Source organism: Phoxinus phoxinus (assembly GCF_949152265.1).
Source record: "Phoxinus phoxinus genome assembly, chromosome: 22".
In the NCBI taxonomy this organism is placed as follows: domain Eukaryota; kingdom Metazoa; phylum Chordata; class Actinopteri; order Cypriniformes; family Leuciscidae; genus Phoxinus; species Phoxinus phoxinus.
This window is the reverse complement of record NC_136897.1, coordinates 11,968,313-11,984,846: the sequence shown is the minus strand read 5'-3', so window position 1 is coordinate 11,984,846 and position 16,534 is coordinate 11,968,313. Positions and strand designations below refer to the sequence as shown.

The window sequence follows — 16,534 nt, the reverse complement described above, 5'->3', positions numbered from 1 at the left end:
AATAATCTGTCTTACCTTTCCTAGACGGTAGAGCACAAATCACTCTGAGCAAAGAATACGACCCCAAAACAAGTGCACTTTAAAGTAACACTTCCATTTATGGGCAATAGGGAAAGTTTGAAGTACTCAAAGTGAAGCTCGAGCGACAGTTAGCTGCCGGGAGAGCGAATGGTAAGGGTGGGGTTACACACAGGCTGCGGCAACAGGCATCCTGTGAGTGAATCATGCGGCGAATAAAGGGAACATGTTTCGAGTTAATAATAAACGGAAGAGAAGAATCACAGTATGAAAGCTGTTTGGGGAGGCGACATCTCCACTTTAACACACTTTAATAATTAAAAGCAGTCTACATAGGAAGGGCAGGAAAAGGACTTATGGAAAAAGTCTAAACAAAACGAACGGCTCACCTTACAAACTCCTGCCTCCTCTGAGATTCCTGATCAGTGCTGGCAGCCCAACTCGTATCTTCTCCTTCGGCGTCTGCCCTCTCACTGCTGATAGAGAAAGAAACCAGGACAGCGGTAGTGGAGAGAGAGAGAGTGAGGGAGAGGCAGAGAGAGAGAGGGCAGGAAAAGAGAAGGAGTAGTGGAAGGAAAGAGACAGAGTATAAGTGTGTGTGTTTGAGAAATGACGGTGTGACTGGTACGGCTGGCCTCCTGGTCCCTCCCACCCTGACTCACTCGGTGGATGAATAACTGGCTCTGAGACAGCAAACTGGAGGATAGAGACTGAAAATGGGAGTAGGACCGAGAGAGAGAGAGTCTGTGTATGTTTGACGAAACGACAAGTAAGTTAGAACTATTGACCTGCAGTTTAACAGCTGTGGCGACATGGTTAGTGGACGGTGAGCGGCAAGGATCCTGTTACTGTATGAAAGTTGTAGGTCAACCTAGGGCTGCTCAATTATGGCAAAAATTATAAATCATAATTATTTTGGTCAACATTGTAATCACGATTATTTAACACGATGAGTGGGCCATATGACCAAAACCTTTTTCTAATTAATTTTAAAATTAATTTAACCGTTTTCCAATTTTCAATTTCACAGCAGACTACTAAAAAAAATGTCCTAAAAAAAAACCTGAAAATAAGTTAACAGTCAGTATAATACAATAAAAACAAAAAAGTACAAACAATAGGACAAATTATAAAAAATTATATAAAATGAAAAAAACAAACAGTGCTTTAATTTTTTTCAAGCAAGTCTCTAAATATTCAGCTAACCTACTGCAGAAATTTAAAAATCAAATGTAAAATAAAACACAGCATAGTCTTCACTGTAAGAATTAAACTAGCTTTGATTCTTATTAAAACTAATTTGGTCAAGAGCAGCAAGTGATTTTCTCATTTTCTTAAAGGGCACCTATTATGACATTTAAAATGTTCCTAATGTTGTTTAGGGAGTCCCCAACAACAGTTTTACGTGCATGCAAAGTCAAAAAACACTTTTGTTTTCGTATAATATGCATTTATTTTTACCTGATTTGCTCACCGACTCCCAAATGATTCGTTCAACGACTCATCTTTCCAAACCCCTCCTTTGCGCGATGCTAATCTGCGATTGGTCAGATGACCCAGCAGTGTTTACAGAGATAATACTTATTGTTTAACACGGAGTACAATGATGCTTTTATCAATTAAATCGTGTTATAATAATGATTATAGTCCACTGCTTTGTAGTTTGTAGTAAAAAAGATAAAGAATTTAATGTTATGTTAGCGAGCATAGCCCAGAGTTCATATTGTAAAAGCACAATCAGTCTTTGTTTGCGTTAGCCCGATGCATAAACATAACGTTTTTACAAAAAAAAAAATGCAGTTACGTTACTACGAGGTATTATTCTATTCTTTAAGACAACTCCGAAAACAACGACAAACACTTCACATATCTCAATACAATTGTCATTGAAGACCTAGAAGCTAAACGGTGCTTACTCAACAAACAAAATAATTATTAAGCATGCTACATAAAACATAAATGCAACAATTATTAATAACACTTACAGGTTGTGATACGGAGGAGAAAGCTGATGCAAATACACTTAGAAATGAACCTTCCTTCAATATCAGTCGGCTCGCGAATCCAAGTTTGAGTGCATTTAAAAAGCAATCGTCTTCAAAATGGCGCGAACAAAGCACAAGGCTCGGACTATACTTCTGTGGTATAGTTATATGAATTGTAGCCACTTAGTCTTCAAATGCTCCTCCTTGGGCAGATGAAAAAAGTTGGCTTTTGAGTCGCACTTCAGAACACAGCGTCTCGTCGCCATGATATTTTCCCTGGCCTTGGAGCGCAATAAGTGGGCGTATCGTATTCAAATAACTTGACAAGTTGACGTCATCTAGTCAGAGAAAAAGCTTCGGTCTTCTAACGATTCATAAAAATGACTCCGAGTCGACTCTTACTTTTGAAAGACAATAACTTTATATACTGTGCACTTTCATATTTCAAACATTTCAGGATGATTTTGTTCACTTAGATCCAGTGGCGTAACGAGTCAACACCGGGCCCTTAAGCAGGATTATCAAGGCGGGCCCCCCTACTACAACACGTGATGACGCTACACGCAAAAAAAAAAAAAAAAAAGGTGACGGCGCACCATAACACATTGTTACTGTTACTGTCACTGCTATATACACATAGGCCTAAGTCCAAATACATAAAAAATATGCTCACTTACATTATAGCTGCATTTTCCGGGCTTTCCTCTGTGCGAAGCTGTCAGGTCATAGGTTTAGTTACCTATGATCACGCGCGTGAACTCGACAATTGACTACTTTGGACTTCAACCGAAAACAGGAACTAAATACAGGTATTTGCGCTGGCTGATATAACATAATTTTTAATAATATCTTTCACATCTACTGCAGTCAGATTCACTCGTGTTCACTCTGAAGGAATCACTCAACATGGCTGGGCACTTGTATGACACATCAAGGATGATAAGAGAAATAAAAGCAGGTTTAAAATTAGAACCCATTCAAGTCGCAAATTTTAAAAAGAGGATAACACGGTGTAGCCAACACCGATTTTTGTCGTTGTTCTCTGTATTGACAGCTCTCCAAATTTACTAAAAATTTAGCTCAATGTTAAAATTGACCGGAGTTCTCCTTTAAGATCCAGATAGCGCGCACGGGCATTCTCAATTGACAGTATGGCAAGTCCAGAGAGACGACTCTGTCCCATTGAGCTCCTGAGATAGCTTTTTATCAGTTTCAGTTTAGAAAAAGAACGCTCTGACAAAAAATTTGACGACTCCATCCATATCTGTCTCAAGTTCACCGGTTTTTACTGTTTTGCACGCAATGCGCATGTTCACCCGGGGATTCCCCAGTCCCAATTCGAAACAAATTACACCAAATTCATCATTGTTCGTTTCAAACATTTATTTAATGATCAGTCAAATATGTTGTTGTCATTATTTATTCAAATCAATAAGCAAAAAATTAAAATGCGATCAGACTATAAGTAGTAAAATGCGATAGGGGGACCCGCCTGGGCCTGTCAATCAATATCGTCCAGTCGATATTGGTCGGCAATCAGGGCGGGCCCCTGATTGGTCCGGGCCCGTAAGCAACCGCTTACACTGCTTACCGATAGTTACGCCCCTGCTTAGATCTATGTTACACACTACATGAAAGGTAAATTTCAAAATTCCATAATAGGTGCCCTTTAAAGGTCCTGTTCTTCGTGATTCCATTTTTTAAACTTTAGCTATTGTATAATGTTGCAGTTAGAGCATAAATAATACCTGTAAAATTATAAAGCTCAAAGTTTAATGCCAAGCCAGATATTTTATTTAACAGAAGTCCCCTTTCAAAGCCTACAGCGAACGGCCGGTTTGGACTACATCCCTCTTCCTGCTTTAATGACATCACTAGAACAGTTTTTTGACTAACCTTTTTGTTTGACGCACACAGGACTACACAATAAAGGGGGCGTGGTTTTGTTGCGCTCCTACATAGAAGAGGAAGAGTAGCGTTTGTAGAGTGTGTTTGTCGCCATGTCGTCGAGACGCTGTTATTTTCATCCCGGAGTCAAATCACCTTACAATTAGTGATGGCCGGTTCGTGAACGAATCGTTCTTTTGAACCGGTTCTTTTCAGTGAACCGGTTGAACCAGTACACTAAATCGGACTGAATCGTTTAAAACAGTTCGCGTCTTACGTCAGCGCACTTTTCATTCCTGACAGTCCCTCCGACTTGAAATAAACAATATCCCGGAGAAGAAAATGTTACTCCAGTAACTCCAACAGTTTAATGAACTGAACTGAGACATGTTATGTTGTCCTGAGAGAGAAGTGATGAGCATTGAGGCAGCACGTGAGCACGAGCAGCTGAGCATACATAGACTGACTGAGCATGCGTAAACAACAAAGAGGTGTTCGACTCAGTCGGTGTATGACATAAAAGTATCGCGAGAGCAATTACAGAGCAGATAGGCTCCATATGCCTTCTAACGCTCTAGCGGGATTTTGATTTCATAGCGCTCGGTCTGCGAAATCGAATCACCACCACCAGTACATACACACTCACGGACTGAACCGAAAACTGTTTCTTTCGGACACGTCCGACCACCTGAGAACCGATGATCATGAGTTTATCCTGACTGAGCATGCGTGTCGCGCGTGATGAACCTGGCTAGTACAGCAGGCAGCAGAGTATGCAGCACGACGCCAGACGTCACGCCACACACACACATAATGACAGTGGCAAAACTGCTGAACATAACTGTTTATTTTGGACAACTGAACTGATGGTGTGCTTCTGAATAACCAACTATGAGCACTGGTGATTGAGGACTTCAATGAATGAGGCGGCGAATTTGGCGAAATGTAAGTTTATTTAAACAATTAAGTCAAACATGAAAATGAATTGTACTATTGTGAATGCAGGTTATATTGTAAGTTTTTTTTTATGAGCTGCATCCTGGTTTCTGTAAAAAGTTGATAAAGACTATAGTTTATTAACTATATTTAAGATATGTATAACATCCACGTTTGAACATTATAGTGCCTGTATTGGACAATTAAGTTGCTAAACTGATTATGATGATTATTATTTAATTGCGTTATTTACAAATGACTTTATTTAAATGTGTTTAAGTGTATGATCTGTATCGGGCTACCGGTGGGATGAAATAATTTACGTCATTACGTCACGCTGAATGACGTCATTACGTGATGACGTAAGCGAACTGGTGAACGAGTTTTTTGAACCGGTTCATTGAAACGAACTGTCCGAAAGAACCGGTTCACAGAACCGGACTTCCCATCACTACTTACAATAACACTGAGCGCATGCATCTCCACGTTATGGTAAGAGGCGTGACCTTTCCGGGCAACGTGCGCTAATCTGCTGTCGAATCACAACACAGGAACCGCTGGCACAATCAGAACTCGTTACGTATTTCTGAAGGAGGGACTTCATAGAACAAGGAAGTCATCAGCCCGTTTTTAGGACAGTGAAAACAGCGGTATGCAGATAAGTACATTTTGTGAAAAATACAGTGTTCTTTTACTCGCAAAACATGAACACATGTTATATTGCACACTGTAAACACAATCAAAGCTTCAAAAACACAGTAAAAATGGGACCTTTAAAGGATAATTCCGGTATTTAACACTTTGAGTGTATTTTGTAGTTTGTTTTGGATGAACAAGAGTGGTGGACAAATAAATTTTGACAATGGTTCCTGTCTCGATTTTTTGACTATTTTAGAATTGCCCATGACCGCTTTAGAATGGGAGTCTATGGCCATGCACAAACATGTCCTTAAAACAACAAACGTTCGTTTTCAAAACTGTGCAACTCACCGAGTGGTTAGCTTAATATAAATGACATGTAAGCTTTACATGCTTTTACGTGATTTCAAGTGGCATACTTAAAAATAATGGTTTATATAATTTTATACACATCATTATAGAAAAAAAAACACAAAAAAAAAACAAACAAACAAAGGTATCAAGTATATTGTCTTAATTTATAGAATACAAGAATAAAAGAAAAGAAAATTTAAAAGAAAATAGATTTTGATCCTGCTTGGAGGATGTTACAACACTGCTGGGAAAGAGTGATGCAATTTATTGATTTATATTGTTATTGTTCATGATGTACATGATGACTATTAGAAAGTATGACAGGTCATACAATCAAGTTGGACTTGTTCACAAGCATGCCAACTGCATCTGAGACACATTTTGTGTTGATATCTCAAAGCAATCAAAAGTTATGGCATTTTGAACCATGGTAGACTTGTTATCAAAAGTCCAAAAGCCTCTCCAAACAAGTGATCTGAGTGTTAATGAACTTAAGAACTACTTACATGTTACGCCACAAAACATTAACATATTTAGAATGAGTCACAAGTAATAAGATCCTGGTTGATGAGTGATGATCTTCCAGCACAAGTATACCTGTCAATCTGAACGATCAATCCAGTCCAAACGAGGTCAGTGTAAAACAGTGTTTTGCTTTGAGTTGAGATTGGTCTCAACACATTGTCCCAACCCAATATACACACCTCCAGTTTTCAATATACCAACATACCCAAGATCCAGTTTTCATTGGCTGGACTTTCAAATGATGTTGGATATCACTGTGTAATAATCGCGACACGATCGGATCCCGGAAGTCCTATAGCTTTAGGCAAGCAGCATGTCATGTCACTTCGTGAGGATTATCTCAAGATCTACGCATCATGTTATATTGTGTGTGGGCTTGTTTATCGATACAACCTGCTCTAAATAAAGCTGTGTATTTCTAGGGTTTACTAATGTTTTTCGAAGTTATAAAGCAGAACGTGGTGCAAAAGCCTCATTTGTAAACTTTTTACGTTTTTTAAGTCATCAAATTGTGATCGGTTCGTGAGATCGACCAAACCTAGTGACTGAGTGAGGATGCAAACAAATATTTGAATCAGACAATTTGAACTGACTCACCAAAATAAATTAAACATATCAATGTAAAAGCCAGTTCACACCAAGAACGACAACTATAAAGATAACCATAACAATAACTACATTAGCTTCTACACCAATAAACAATAACACTGTTTATTCTAAGGACACACTGCAGTTTTGGTTGTCTACCGCTTTAAATTAAGTTTCATGTAACAAAGTTCAGGAGGAGCACGTTCAGGTAATAAACCAATCAGCACAAGAGGAAGCCGGTATAAATGTAGCCTTCCCTCACCTCTGTCCCATGACAGTTTCACAGCATCTCTCCACCACCCCATCACCTCACTCTTGGCTGGTTTTCTATCCCAGTCAAAGGGGGAGTAATCTTAGCCTGGTAATACCAGACTCTGCTACTTCACTTTGCTTCGTAGACAGAGTCTGGAATGGCATAATAGAGAAGTGTTTTCTCTCTCGCTAGGGGGCGCTTGTCTGAAGTTTAAAATCATTGGTTACCCGTAAGCCAATCAGATAAGTTTAGTTAGGACGTATGTTATGCGCCTGTACAGCCGCATCGAACCACAGACATCATGCATCGAACTCAAATCTCGAACTTCCACTGTAAACCTGCTGTAAACACATGATGATGCGAGCGAAATACCGGAGTGAACATGGCTGTAAACGACTTTAGCAGATTATGCAAAGTTAATCTACGCATCCACGGTACAATCACGGCCTCTAAACTTATTTTTGACAGAGTGAAACAAGAAAATATTTGTAGCCAACTCTCAAATTTAGGATTAGATCTTTTAAACACAGCCAGTGCCGCTGCTAGCCATTTTGGTGCCCTAAGCATAATTCCTTTATGATGCCCTCTACCCCGAGAAGCTTCATGAGGCACGCGCGCGGTCTCTTGCTCTCTCTCCCTCTCTGCCGTGCACGCGATACGCGGTTTGGGGCACAGTCTCTGTCTCGCGGGCGCGATTGCTCTAGATTCAGGAGATTTTAACTAACTTAAAGGGTTAGTTCACCCAAAAATGAAAATAATGTCATTAATGACTCACCCTCATGTCGTTCTAAGCCCGTAAGACCTCCGTTCATCTTCGGAACACAGTTTAAGATATTTTAGATTTAGTCCGAGAGATTTCTGTCCCTCCATTGAAACTGTATATACAGTCTACTGGCCATGTCCATAAAGGTAATAAAAAGATCATCAAAGTAGTCCATGTGACATCAGTGGGTTAGTTAGAATTTTTTGAAGCATCGAAAATACTTTTTGGTCCAAAAATAACACAAAATAAGACTTTATTCAGCATTGTATTCTCTCCCTTGTCTGTTGTCAATCCTTCACAGTTACGCTGATGGCGTAAGACGCTGATGACGTGTATTTCTGGTGCGCCCGAGCTTCGTTTACAGTCTGAGGGAAACGCACAGTGTAAAAGTGTCTCATGCACATTTACGCACCATTAAAAAAATGATATCCACGCAAACAATGTAGAATAGCTTGAATATAGCGTGCGTCTCCCTCAGACTGTAAACGAAGCTCGGGCGCACCAGATAACACGTCATCAGCGTCTTCCGTCAGCAGCGTCACTGCGGAGTCCTGAACGCAGATTCACAACAGACCCGGGAGAGAATACAATGCGGAATAAAGTCTTATTTTGTTTTATTTTTGGACCAAAAAGTATTTTCGATGCTTCAAAAAATTCTAACTAACCCACTGATGTCACATGGACTACTTTGATGATCTTTTTATTACCTTTCTGGACATGGGCAGTAGACTGTATATACAGTTTCAATGGAGGGACAGAAAGCTCTCGGACTAAATCTAAAATATCTTAAACTGTGTTCCGAAGATGAACGGAGGTCTTACGGGCTTAGAACGACATGAGGGTGAGTTATTAATGACGTTATTTTCATTTTTGGGTGAACTAACCCTTTAACGTTAATTTGCGGGCGTCAGTGAGCCGCTATCAATATGCGGGAGACTACCGGAACGCTATTTTTTTGGTGCCCCTTCAGCTCTTGGTGCCCTACGCACAGCACGTGGTGGGAGCGGCGGCACTGGTTCACCATAACAGAGCGAATTGCATCCCGTGTCTCGTTTCGGTTATCGATTTCTCTGACCTACAATGTAAAACTCGGCGCTTAGCGTCTACGTCACAGCTCTCAGCCCGCCCTCTGTTCGTTGATTGGCCCGGCCGTCCGAAGGCCGGTGGAAAACTGAAAGATAGGCCGCTATCTCAGACTAACTACAAGAGTGAAAGGAAATTAGCGGAAGTAGAAAGTCTGACATAGTCAGGCTAGAGTAATCTGGGTTCGGGCCAAATTCCGAGCTCAGAGCCCTCTCCCGGACAGCATGCCTAATACACATAAATTACTATATCTGATTTCAGGTACACGTAAACAGTGGTTGCGATCTCTGAGAGCATTTAAACGGCTTTTTTCACAAAGCGTTGTGCCTTACAAGTGATGTTCATTCAGCTTGAGAGAGGTTGCGCCTTCAATGAGTTTGAGTACACACTGCAGGCTGCACTATTTCCTGCTAGTTGTCCCGTGGCCATTTCCCCTGTGCGCTTCAACACTTTACATAGCGCGAAATTTCCCTGAAACAAAGAGCAATATATTTCAGAATAGCCAGGGTAATCTGAGGTCCACAGTGAGGGCAAGATGTGGAGCTTCTGGTCCTTCCCATGGGGGGCCAGTCGTCTCATTCGGGGCTCCGCCGGACGATCAGATGTCGATTGCTGCATCGGAGGGTGAGCTTGAGTCCTCTGGGGATAAAAACTCGGCTATTTTGCCCCCTACAGGGAGAGCAGTGTTGCCTCAGCCTGACCCAGAACTGACAGCTATGCTTCCCCGGGCCGCTGAGAGAGTTGGGCTGGATTGAAGGCCTCCACTGTGTCCCAAACCCTCAACCAGAACTCATGCTCCTCACGACAGCCCCTACCTGGTGCATTCCTCTAAGGAAGGACCCACTTTCTTAGAGATGGGGCACCCCCTATGGCACCCGCGTCCAGACCTCTGTTTCCATGTCTGGTCTCTGGACAGGACTCAGAGGATTTAGGTAATCTACCCAAAGCAGATGTGGACACCATAACTTCGGGCGAGAGCCCCCTCTACGTGGCGTGCTTCCGCCCTGAAGTGGAACCTCTTTGTTGAATGGTGGTCTACTCGACGGGGCGACACCCAGAGATGGCTGATCAGATCCATGCTTTTCTTCCTGCAGGAATGGTTGGAGCGAAGGCTGTCTCCCTTTATCCTGAAAGTGTATGTTGCCGCGATTGCAGCACATCACGATGCAGTAAATGGTAAATCAGTGGGTAAGCATGACCTGGTCAGCGAGGCTAATTCCTCCTCGCTTTCACTCCGTACCCTCTTGGGATCTCTCGTTGGTGCTTATGGCATTGCAGAGAGCCCCCTTTGAACTACTGCAGTCGGCCGAGTTAAAAATCCTGTACATGAAGACTGCGCTGGCTTCCATCAAGAGGGTATTTTTCCAAGCATTTTCAGTCGACGAAGCGTGCCTGAAAAATGGGCCGGCCAACTCTCACGTTATCCTGAGACCCCAGCCCGGATATGTGCCCAAGGTTCCCACAACTCCTTTCAGGAACCAGATGTGGTGAACCTGCAAGCGCTGCCCCTGGAGGAGACAGACCCAGCACTAGATTTGCTCTGTCCCGTCCACGTTTTGCACCTGTTTGTGGACCGAACGCAGAGCTTCAGGACCTCAGACCAGCTCTTTGTCTGTTATGGAGGCCAGCAGAAGGGAAAGGCTTTCTCTCAGCAGAGGCTGGCCCACTGGATAGTGGATGCCATTGTCCGAGTACACAGACCCAAGGCACGCCATGCCCCCTCGGGTTGAAAGCTTACTCTACCAGAAGTGTTGCTTCTTCCTGGGCGTTGACACACGACACCTCGATGACAGATATATGTAAAGCTGCAGCTTGGGCGACACCCAAATCATTTGCTAGGTTCTATAGCCTTCCGTGTTGTTCCCATGTGCTCACTTCCCGTAGCCAGTAACATCGGAGAGGAGACCCCGCTTAAGTGGATTCTCCTCCTTAGAACCGAATGTGTGCGCCATCTTCTCCAGTAGAGTTCCCCAGTTGGCGAGCCCTGTTGAGTTTCTCTACCACCACCTTCGGCAGTCAGACATGGCGGAGCGTCCGACGCCAGGCTAGGACTCGTAAGTACCTCCATTGGTTGAACTCTGATCCCTACGTTGATCCCATCTGTGTATTCTTCCGCAGTACGGCTCCCCTAACAGCGAGCCCGTGACTTTCTCTTGGCAGAGTCCACTCTGCCGGTTCTGACTGGGTATCGATTCCCCCTTAACAAGGCCGGAGCTACCTCAGAGACCTTCCATATGTAGTACTGCCCTAATGGCCATCCTTACGTATAGGATGGGGTGTAACCCCGGTGCCCTGGCCACATTTCCTCCAATGGCCCTTGCCAATCATGCCCTCCTAATAATCGAATCGATAGAATTGGCTCTATCATTCTCTCTCCTCTCCACCTGTATCTGGTGTGTGGTGAACGCAGTGGCGCCGTTGTACTGTGGCTGCCGTCGCATCATCCAAGTGGATGCTGCACACTGGCCGTGGTTGAGGAGAGACCCCCGACATGATTGTAAAATGCTTTGTGTACAGTAGTACTTTTGAAAAGAGCTATATAAATGCCTCATTCATTCATAGGATGTGGGTGGAGCGTGAGATGCAAATCTTGCACGCCAATGTCCATTGGCTCATTTAGTTTACACTCGAAGGTGATTAAGCTCTCAGGCGAGATTCTAATTCGTTGGTACGTTGACGTGACGTCTCGGTTACCTCCTTTAGGGAAAGAGGGTTACATACGTAACCGAGACGTTCTCGGTGTTGTTATTGTTACAGTTTTGGTGTGGACTCTGCTATACTTTTATATTTAGAACGATTTTCTTTGAATATCTTTATTGTCAGAGACAGAGTTATCATTCTTGGTGTAAACGGCCCTTACCACTGATTTGATTTCACTACTGACCTTTAAAGAAGTGTTTTTAAGGGATTTTACACACAGTGATTAGCAGCAAAAAACGTGAACAGACATCATTAATTTTCATTGAGAGTTGCACAAGACCAAAAAAAAACTTGTCACCTGACCCACTTTTTGGGGAACCCAATGGCTAAGAAAATCATGCATGATTTTCAATCCTATTATCACTAATAAAATCCTCCCGCATATATACGATATAGTGCGTTTATTCTAGTGCTGAAAGCTAAACTCTCCCGGCCAGCGCTTATAATATTATTCACAAGCCGAGGCGAGAAATCAGTGCAACTCTGTAATGATGAAGGGGACTATTGTTGTACACCACCCGCTCTTACCAGAAGGACAACAGAGAAACACACCCTGGCACACAAAGCCAGCATCTATAACATCACTAACCCTCATAAATACAAAAACCTCCTCCAGACCAACAAGAGCACAGCCCTCAGTGACCATACACATATTAAAAACACCCTGTGTTCTTTTTGCATAACCTAAATCTAAAAGCTAAGCTGTCATGTTCATGCAAATAATGTCCAGTCAAAAAGAAATCTGCATAAATTGTGACAACATAAACGGATGATTTGGACAGATCATTAGAAAATGTCAAACATACTTTATTTTTCTAGTTCATGCAAAGATTTATAAATGGATAGCATACTCCATTGAATACCAATAAAACTGCAAGGATATACATATATATATATATATATATATATATAAACAATCTCAAGCTAACATTTGTGGTATAGGGTGTTCAAAACCAAAGTGGATTCACTGACAGTACCTGAAGTACCACTCTATACACCATTAACACTTTGATTGGATGTGTTGAAATACATTTTCCCTTTAAAAACAACCTTTTGAACAGGTGGTGCAACAATCAAGTAAAAAAACAACAACATTGTATTAGTGTAAACATCTTAAATAATTATTTAAATATGAAATATTTAAATTTGTTTTAAATTTAAAAAGTATTGTAGAAGTGTTTAACTTTAAATTATATTTTAATAAGTTTGAAGTGTTAAGTTTAAACACCATTTTGGCAGATCAAAATACTTGTTTTTTAGGGGAACAAATCCACTTTAAAACACTTAGTATTCATGCTGATCTCATATGATTTTGATTATTTACTTTTTTTTTTTTAACTTTTTTTAACAAAATTTCAACCTACACATTGTTTTTGTGTGTAGCCATAATCGTTATTCCAAAAAAAGTTTTTAAAAATTATGTTTGCATGTGGGTCAATGACACTAAGGCTATGCTGCAGCAGTGCTGCCCAATTCGGATTCAGACCTGATCTGTTCTATGCAGTGTGAACAGCAAATACATTAAAAAAAACTTTAAAATGTAAGGTTAAATCTATTACATCTAATTCATATAATTCCTTACTATATACAGTGAATAACTAAAATATCTAACCCTGCATTTAATTTAATTTTAGAGTAAAATACTGTTACATTTACAGTTTTTGGAAGTGAAAAAGAACAAGTCATAATTTGACAGTGAAAAACAGTAAATTGACCTACCCAGAATTCCCTGCGTGACACTTCACATTTGATATATTTTTCTATTTTCTTAGAAATAACTAGTTATATACGGCACATTATGGTTTTATGTTACATCTAATGTTGTTAAATCAATGTTTATTGAATTTTTTATATCATGTGTGTAACTAAATGTTAAACAATTAACAGGTTTTTAATCATATTTTTACAATCTTTTACAGACAATAATTTTTTACAGTGTAGAAACCAAATTTGATCAAACGCATATTTATGCATGTTTTTTTGTCATTTATGAAGTGATGGATATTTCGGATTATAAACCACATTAAATAATTGGAAAGAATTAGATGATAGCAGCTCTACAATCTCTACTCTCAGCTTTCCACCAGCATGGCACAGCGACAATGGTGAGGGCCACTAAAAAAAATAAACGAACTAACACCCAAGTCAATCCTATAGCAACCAATGCTGCTACACACCACAGAGTAAACACACACAATAATCTGATTTGATGACTAGCAATGTGAACATACATCTTAAGAGCATTGCAGAACCAACTTAGGATTTCCACACATCATCTAATTTGAACTTGTGCTTCACCACTTTCAACAAGTCCATACAATATATGAAAATCTGTGAGGTGACTGTGGATCAAAGAATTTATGAAGACATATTCAGGGTTGGTCTTGTTCCACAAGGTGTAGGGCTTACACTCTAGCCGCTAGAGTGTAATCATTAACAGGTCCAACGAACCACAGGGGATGGTCTACAGATGGTCTATTAAGAAAATCAATAACATTTTACTCATTAGCAGATGCACAAAGATTCCGAACATGAGTTTTTCCACTCCCGGTGATCACAGCTTAAACGGACAACTGCTCAGTAGAACTAGAGGTTTGCTGGCTGGTTGTTAAGTGGGTGAAAGGTGAGATGCCTGAGGAAAAGTCCTCTTAGATTTTCAGAAGCCAAGTTCACAGGTACAATACAAACACTTAGATACTCATTGTAAACAGGAGATTGGTGTCACAGACACAGACCATTCAAGCTTGTTGGACCAGTGTGTCCACCCCCTTAAGGATGAGCAGTGTGTGTGTGTGTGTGTGTGTGTGTGTGTGTGTGTGTGTGTGTGTGTGTGTGTGTGTGTGTGTAATAAAGAAAGACTGTGGTTATCTTGATAACTAAATATTGTGAAATTTACACTGTATACTTACAGGTCCTATTTTGTCAAAAAGTGAGGAAGCTGTTAAAAGAAGTGAAACATGAAGTGTATGATAACGGGAAACCACACACACACACGAGAGGATTTATGCATATGAATGGAGGTGAAGGGACGCAACTGATGCTGGTAGGTCACTTGATAACGCGCACACACACACACACACACACACACACACACACACACACACACACACACACACACACACACACACACACACACACACACACACACACACACACACACACACACACACACACACACACACACACACACACACACACACACACACACACACACACACACACACACAGGTGAAAGGACGCGCTTGATGCTGGTAGGTCACATGATAATGATAACTAGCGGATGTAGTACGTCCGGATTACATTCATACTACACAAATTCATACTAACCATACTTTTTTTACAGTCGCAAAGTATGTTCAAATTCAAATGTAGTACCTAGTAGCTACTCAGACAGCATGCGATTTCTGACGCAGCTTGTCTGTTTGCGCTGCGCAAAGAGAAGTGCGCACTTCGCTTATGCAATCAGCATGTGATCAGCTCCGCGTCTCAATTCACACTGAATGAATGCAGTGAACTGGACATTTTTGCATTTTAGCATGCATTTGGGAATGCAGTTATGCATTATTTTCACATTTAGTTGACGATTACAGACTGCAATCGTTGCATCCTTGATAAATAAAAGTATTGATTTGTTTTATTTCTTTTCCCAAAAAATAAAATAAAAATTCTTACTTACTCCAAACTTTTGAACAGTAGTGTTTAATGTTACAAAAGCTTTCTATTTCAGATAAATGCGGTTCTTTTGAACTTTCTATTCATCAAAGAATCCTGAAATAAAAATGTAAACAACTGTTTTCAGCATGATAATAATGAGAAATGTTTCTTGAGCATCAGATCAGCATATCAGGATCATGTGACACTGAAGACTGGAGTAATGATGCTGAAAATTTAGCTTTGATCACAGGAATAAATGACTTTCTATAGATTCACATAGAAAACAGCTGTTTTAAATTGTAATATTTCACATTATTACGTTGTTGTTGTTTTTTTTTTTTTTTATAAATGCAGCCTTGGTGAGCAGAAGAGACTTCTTTTAAAAACATTAAAATAATAATTAGAAATATATATTTTATAAAATTATAATTATTATAATTATATATATATATATATATATATATAAAGCACAATTTCATCAAAGGGAATAAGATTTGATCATAAGCTTTGCAGCAGCAGGAAGTGAAAATCTTGACCATATGACCGGCGTCATGGGTTTTTTGAAGTATCAGGCCATTTTGGCAAAGATTACGATGCCTTCAGTGTGTAAACTAAAGCTTTACTGGATCACTGGACTTTACAGCAGGACGATGATCCCAAGTATACATCCAAATCTATCAAAGCTTGGTTCAGGGATCAGTTCTAAATGTTTTTGAGTTACCAGATTTATATTTGCTTGTAAATTTTTGGTGATATTTGAAAGAAACACTGGCAGCATGGAAACCAAGGAAAATAATGAGTTGGCAGTTTTGCACACAAGGAATGGCCTAAGATTTCAGTAGGAAGTGTCAGAAGCTTACAGGCACTTACAGGCAACGATTATTTGAGGTTATGAAGAGTAAATGATTCTCTACTAAATTTGATTCTTGAGGGTTGCATAACTTTGTACATGGATGTTTAGTGCCAATTTGATTTATTTCAGTAACTCTCAGAATCACTCAAATCTGTAATGAACTTTCTATGATGGTTTACTAATTTTTTGTTTACAAAACCAGAATGTCTTGCAGGTCAGAGGGGATTCAATAATTTAGCAATCTAAACAGGTGGAGCTGGGGAGATGGAGCTTTTCTGATAGTGCTCTGCAGAACA

General features: G+C 40.5%; 1 protein-coding gene across 2 annotated transcripts in view; it reads right to left on the bottom strand.

Moving 5' to 3' along the window:
- elovl1b (ELOVL fatty acid elongase 1b) overlaps window positions 1–16,534 on the bottom strand; it is a 35,745-nt gene that overhangs the window by 10,940 nt on the left and 8,271 nt on the right. The window contains exon 4 of one of the 2 annotated variants that reach the window (XM_079598505.1): window positions 408–494. The exons of the other annotated variant lie outside the window; for it this stretch is intronic. The gene's annotated coding sequence lies outside the window, so the exon portion shown is untranslated. The remainder of the gene's footprint in view (window positions 1–407; window positions 495–16,534) is intronic. 2 annotated transcript variants of the gene reach the window in all.